The sequence below is a fragment of the Bison bison genome, unplaced genomic scaffold, assembly GCF_000754665.1.
Source record: "Bison bison bison isolate TAMUID 2011002044 unplaced genomic scaffold, Bison_UMD1.0 scf7180017864112, whole genome shotgun sequence".
NCBI lineage: Eukaryota > Metazoa > Chordata > Mammalia > Artiodactyla > Bovidae > Bison > Bison bison.
Genome location: NW_011494684.1, coordinates 367,992 through 374,464, shown reverse-complemented (window position 1 = coordinate 374,464; position 6,473 = coordinate 367,992). Strand labels below are relative to the sequence as shown.

The 6,473-nt window shown below is 46.9% G+C and overlaps 1 pseudogene; it reads left to right on the top strand.

Moving 5' to 3' along the window:
* The first annotated feature begins 4,921 nt into the window (after nt 1-4,921).
* On the top strand, nt 4,922-5,761 carry LOC104988013 (annotated as a pseudogene).
* The last annotated feature ends 712 nt before the right edge of the window (nt 5,762-6,473 follow it).

Here is a 6,473-nt window from a genome sequence, read left to right as displayed (position 1 = left end):
GGCTTATTGTTGTTGTTTAGTCGCTAAATCGTGACTGATTCTTTTGCCCACTAGGCTCCTCTGTCCTTGGAATTTTCCAGGCAAGAATACTGGAGTAAGTTGCCATTTCCTTTTCCAGGGGATCTTCCCAACTCAGAGATCAAACCCACATCTCCTGCATTGGCAGGCAGATTCTTTACCACTGAGCCACCTGGGAAGCCCCCTCAAGCTGTTTAGGCCTCACCAAACTGATCTTCCCAGGATAAGCAAATCTTCACCATTCAGCATCATGCAGCGATACTGGGAACAACATCCACATTCCACTGAGGTCTATTGCTTGCAAACCTACCTGCCAGCATCCATTTCTCTTCTAGACAAGTACCGGTTGGTTACAAGGAACAAAAACTACCTCGGTTAACTTAAGTGAAGGTGGCTTTATTATGAAAGAACTGGCAGCTACCCCAGCCTCCAAAGTAGACTGTTGAAACAATTTATCGAGTCTGGAGCTCTTCCTGAATTAACAAAAGGGAGGAGCCATTAAAGGATAATACGGTTTATTTATTATTTCAATAGTTTCTCAGGAGGAGCAGGAAAGAAACCAGACCTCTTTTATGCACAATAATGGGGCCTACTAGCTCGGGAAAAGGCGAGACGCCCTTCTAATTGAGGAAATATATCCTTTTTTAATATGGGTTTAGATTGTACTCTCTAAAAATTGATGTCGGTTCCTGGGAGCGGTGGATGAGCTTGTATAACAATTCTATTAATCAAGTGAACTGACATGATTTCCACTCACATGTGTAAGAATATTGAAAAGGAAATCCAGCCAGGAAGAGCTAAATCCACGACTACCACATACTTGGAGGCTCTTCACCTTCTTCCCCAACTCCCATCTCCACTCTTGTGCACACAATTCTGAAAGACTTGAGTGACAATAGGTGCCCTTCTGGCTAAAGTTCCGAGGACCTGCCTCCAATTGGCATACTCAGATTTGGGACTTCGGGGTAGGATACGAGTAGTGAATTCAGAGAGAGAGAAAGAGATCCAAGAGAGACAGCCTGGGACCTAGGACCTGAGACCCTTTGCTGCAGTGCTTGCACCTGGACAAACATCCTCTGGAGCAACACAATACAAAGAAATGATAAGGGACTAAAACTAACTGCATCTATGTGCAGCTGGGGCAAATTATGAACAATAAGCTACAAAAAGACCAAAACCCGCCACTTCTGAGGTGCCAGAGCAGAAGCAGGGTACTGCCCACAATCCATACACACAGCATCACCAGGGTTGGGGGGTACCCTCCAAGCCACCTCTCAGTCCCAACTCATCAATCTGCCCCTACCCTCACCCCATGTAAGGAACCAGCCCCCCTCAGGGAGCAAGCAAGGGAAAATGTTACTTGCTTTTACTCTTGCTGCACCACAAGTCCCAATAAAACCTTGCTTGAATTCCTCATCTGGCCCCTTATCAATTTCTATCGATTAAAGAATCCAAGGATCTAAGTGGGTAACCCAAGAAGTGAGATCCCTTCCTGTGATGGGAAGTTGGTGGTTTTGAATAAAACTAATTTTCAAAGGAGGCGCATGGAGAAGGGGAGGTTTACGTCTAAAAGCCAGGGAGCTTGTGAAGGACTCATATCTGTAGGGATCATCCCTCCCTCTGAGAATAAAGGTCTACCTTAGGAGAGTTGTAGCCTGCTCTCTTTGACTTTGAACTTCCTTCTGAAATTGTTTTATCTCTTCAGTGAAGAACCTGCATATACACTCAGGCTGTTGGGAACTTTGGAGAGATGAGAGAGAGAATAGTAAGGGAAAGAAAGATCTGCCCAACCTTTGACTAATGGAAGGAAACACTGAATGGGGTACAATGTGGAGCTCTTGGCAGTGAAAAAATACCCTTATTGACAAGATAGCACTGCAGAGGTAACAAACTCCAGAGGCCATAAGACTGACGCTGTGGGGTCTTCATATAGGTTAGAAGATGCTGCCCTATAGAAGAGGAAGTAAATTGAGGCATCAAAAGTGACTAGGCTTCATCTGGTTACAATCAGGTCTAAGCTGGGGTTCCCTGGTAGCTCAGTGGTAAAGAACCTGCCTGCCAATGCAGGAGACTCAGGTTCAGTCTCTGGGTCAGGAAGATCCCCTGGAGAAGGAAATGGCAGCCCACTCCAGTATTCTCGTCAGGAAAATTCCATGGACAGAGGAGTTGGTGGGCTATAGTCCATGGGGTCACAAAGAGTCAAACAGGACTTAATGACTAAACAGCAAGAATTAGTTCTAAACCCATTCAAGTCCAAAGTTCTACAGGCTCTGATACACTGTTACCACACTCGATCACTCAGGGGCCCACGTTCCTTCTTGCTGTCTCGATTCTTTCACATAAATCTGGATGTCAAGCACAGCCCTTTCATCAACTTTCACTAAGAAAACTGAAAATTTCTCATTTCAAGAGATATGTACTCTGAAAAGTACTTTGGAGAGTTGGTCCTGGAGAGTGTCACATCAGTGTCACTGACTCTTCCTCCCACACTCTTCCTCCCCTTTCTCTCCACAGTGACCAGCAAAGGCTGTCCCTGTCCCCTGCAGAGGTGTTGCCCATACTCAGACCCCTTGGCTTCTCAGCTTCTACTTCCAATGAGCTTGTTATGAAAGCTCTTCCAAAATATTAGTGTTTTCTTCAGCAAGTCCAGTGAACATAATTCCCTCCATCTCACAAACATAGGGTCAAGTGACCATCTCCCAGCATCTAAGGACAAGAAAAACCTGAGGGGCTGGAACAAGGAGGTCAGAGAGCCAGGTTTCACCCTCTAATTCTCAAAAGCTTCCTGACCGCTCGGCTCCACCCCTGTCCATGTGCCTGCGCCATGCTGCTTCCCTGGATGCTGGCTCTCTGCCTTCTTGTCAGCGATGCACAGGGTGAGAAAAAGGCCATCTCAACCCAGCTCAAGTGCCTTCTGTGAAATATTACAGTCATTGCGTCTTAGTTGAATTTCCTGAGAGTTAAGGGAATGAGCATTTAACCAGTAGCCTTAGGTCAGGCCCAATAAGCTGCTGCCCAGCAGTGCAGGAATGAGATGAATGTGGTAAACAAGGCCACAGGATCTGTGGGCCGGGCAGGCACAGCAGCTTGTCTGATAGAAGTAGCAAGTCTGTGTATCCTTGATGGTTGTTGTAGAGTTTAGGGGCACTGATAAATAATAACCCTCCATTCTCTGCCAAAGTTCTGAATTAATTGAGAAACGATGCAAAAGAACAAGGCTAATGAGAGATCAAGATAACAATAGTACTACTGAGGAAGTTGATATTGGCAAATGTGGCTGTATCATTTAGTAGCAATCGGCTTCTTGATCCTGAACTCCAGGATTAGGAAAACTAACCTACCCGCTTTAGGCAAGAAAATGATAGCTCTCCCTCTCCCCAACCTGGTCTCCCACCCCTATCCAGGGATGATCCCTTCTAATTTTACTTCATAGGAGGAGGAAAGCATAGTGTATGTCCCCTGGGGAGCCTGGCTAAAGAGCGAGGTGTTGTGTGGAGCATGCCCGACTCATTCATCCCAAATTTGCCAGAGAAGTGACCCCTCTACCACAGAAGGATCAAGTCAAAAGTCAAATCTGAATCTGATCAAATCTCCAGGTCTAATTACCAATTCGCCAGCAATACCTGGGGCAGGGAAACATCTCTAAAGATAACAGAGCAACTCATGCATACTGTGGGATGTTCTATAAGATAAATGACCCAAGTTCCACAGCCAATAAATTTCAAAGAAAAAAAAAAGTGATGGAAGGAAAATAATATAGATTAAAAGACATCTAAGAAGCTTTTTCATTATAGGGGACTGAAATGCAAAAGTAGGAAGTCAAGAAACACCTGAAGTAACAGGCAAATTTGACCTTGAAATATGGAATGAAGCAGGGCAAAATAGAGTTTTGCCAAGAAAATGCACTGGTCATAGCAAACACCCTCTTCCAACAACACAAGTGAAGACTCTACACATGGACATCACCAGATGATCAACACCGAAATCAGATTGATTATGTTCTTTGCAGCCAAAGATGGAGAAGCTCTATTCAATCAACAAAAACAAGACCGGGAGCTGACTGTGGCTCAGATCATGAACTCCTTATTGCCAAATTCAGACTTAAATTGAAGAAAGTAGGGAAAACCACTAGACCATTCAGGTATGGCCTAAATCAAATCCCTTATGATTATACAGTGGAAGTGAGAAATAGATTTAAGGGCCTAGATCTGATAGATAGAGTGCCTGATGAACTATGGAATGAGGTTCGTGACATTGTACAGGAGACAGGGATCAAGACCATCCCCATGGAAAAGAAATGCAAAAAAGCAAAATGGCTGTCTGGGGAGGCCTTACAAATAGCTGTGAAAAGAAGAGATGCGAAAAGCAAAGGAGAAAAGGAAAGATATAAACATCTGAATGCAGAGTTCCAAAGAATAGCAAGAAGAGATAAGAAAGCCTTCTTCAGTGATCAATGCAAAGAAATAGAGGAAAACAACAGAATGGGAAAGACTAGAGATCTCTTCAAGAAAATTAGGGGAAGATTTCATGCAAAGATGGGCTCGATAAAGGACAGAAATGGTATGGACCTAACAGAAGCAGAAGATATTAAGAAGAGATGGCAAGAATACACAGAAGAACTGTACAAGAAGATCTTCATGACCCAGATAATCACGATGATGTGATCACTGACCTACAGCCAGACATCCTGGAATGTGAAGTCAAGTGGGCCTTAGAAAGCGTCATTACGAACAAAGCTAGTGGAGGAATGGAATTCCAGTTGAGCTATTTCAAAACCTGAAAGATGATGCTGTGAAAGTGCTGCATTCAGAGGGGGTTTGGCTGCGGGCGCTGGGATGCGGGGGGCGGAGAGCGGCTGCGGTGGTCTGCTGCAGCAGCAGCCGCGGGGCCTGACGAGGAGACCATGGGCGCCTCAACCTCCTGGGGCCTGCCCGCCCGCGTCCCAGATCCGCACCGCGAGCCACAGGAGGCTCCAGGCCCGAACCAACTGCCCATCGAGATGCTCCGGAAGGTGCTGAGCTACCTGCCCCCAAGCACGCTGCTCCGGCACTGCCGCCCGGTGTGCCGGCACTGGCGAGACGTGGTGGACGGCTGGGACCTGTGGCGGAGCATCCTGCCTCGGAAACACCCCGACCTGTGGCCCGTCATCAGCACCTGCCTGCCCCCTGCTGACGACCTGCATCCTGGGCCCTGCATCCTGGGCCGCTTCTGCGAGCGCAGACCCATAGGACGCAAGCTCACCGCGAACCCCGCGGGCAAAGACCTCTGGAACTGTATGGTGCTGAGTGGTAGCGATAGCTCAGAGGAAGAGGAAGACTTGGGGGCCAGGCTGAAGACTTCTGGGGAGACGAGCTACAGTCCTGCCTACAGGTGTTGGTACAAAGGAGAAATTTTGGACCTGGAGGAGGAGGGTCTGTGGCAGGAACTCCTGGATAGTGGAAAGATTTGGATTTCTGTCTGTGGCCGCTGGACAGAACAACAAGGCAGTGACCGGATGTATCAGCTAGTCGTCAAGCTTCTAGATGCCAACTATGCCATCTTGCATTATTTCTTCCATAAACGTTTTCCCGTCCGGCCGCGGACAGGCAGTTTCTCCTTTCGGATCATGCATGCCTTCACCAACATCAAGAAGGGCGTCCGCTTTGTGTTGTTTGACCACAGTGTCGAGGGCTATGATTCGTGGCCTGAGCAGTGTGGAGTCTGCAGGCCCCAATCCAGTGTCATCGTACGGATCTGTCCCTAGGCTGTCCCTGTAAGACAACCTGACCGTGCCTTCCAGGAGCTGGGACCATTGGCCAGACCACCTCAGTAATCAAAAGCTTGTAGCTCCTGGCATCCTGGGATCTCTCCTGGGTTCAATCAAGGGTCCTACTGGGCCCTGTCTTTAAATTCTATGAGAAACTACGAGAAGAACATTCTTACATCAAGGTTACTGACTGAACGCAGCCCCTGTTCTACGGAGTGGAGACACACAGGTGAAAACAAGGAAGTGGTGAGAGGGCTCCTCACCCGCCGCCCCCCAGTGCCAGGCCCCTCTGGTTCGGCCCCCATGCCCTCTGCCCTTGTCTTCTGTTTCTGCTGCAGAGGCTTCATTGATCACTTCCAAGAAACCCTCTCCTTGTGTCTGAACCAGAAACTCATCCCTCTGGCTAATTCCAGTCTCTAACCTTCTGTGATTTCAAGACTGTGACCAGGACTCAGAGCTGAAAGTTAAACTAGCTCAAAAAATTGTTTAGAGGCAGAGCCTTCTGCCCACCCTGTGAACAATGAACTTGGTCCCCAGAGCCCAACCCTATTCTGGATTCTATGGTGGACAAAATTATTTTGTTACTTTGAAATTATTTTTGAATATGGAGATAATAAATCAAGAATGTATCTTCCAATCATAGTTAATAAATATAATATTTGCCTAAAAAAAAAAAAAGTGCTGCATTCAATATGCCAGCAAATTTGGA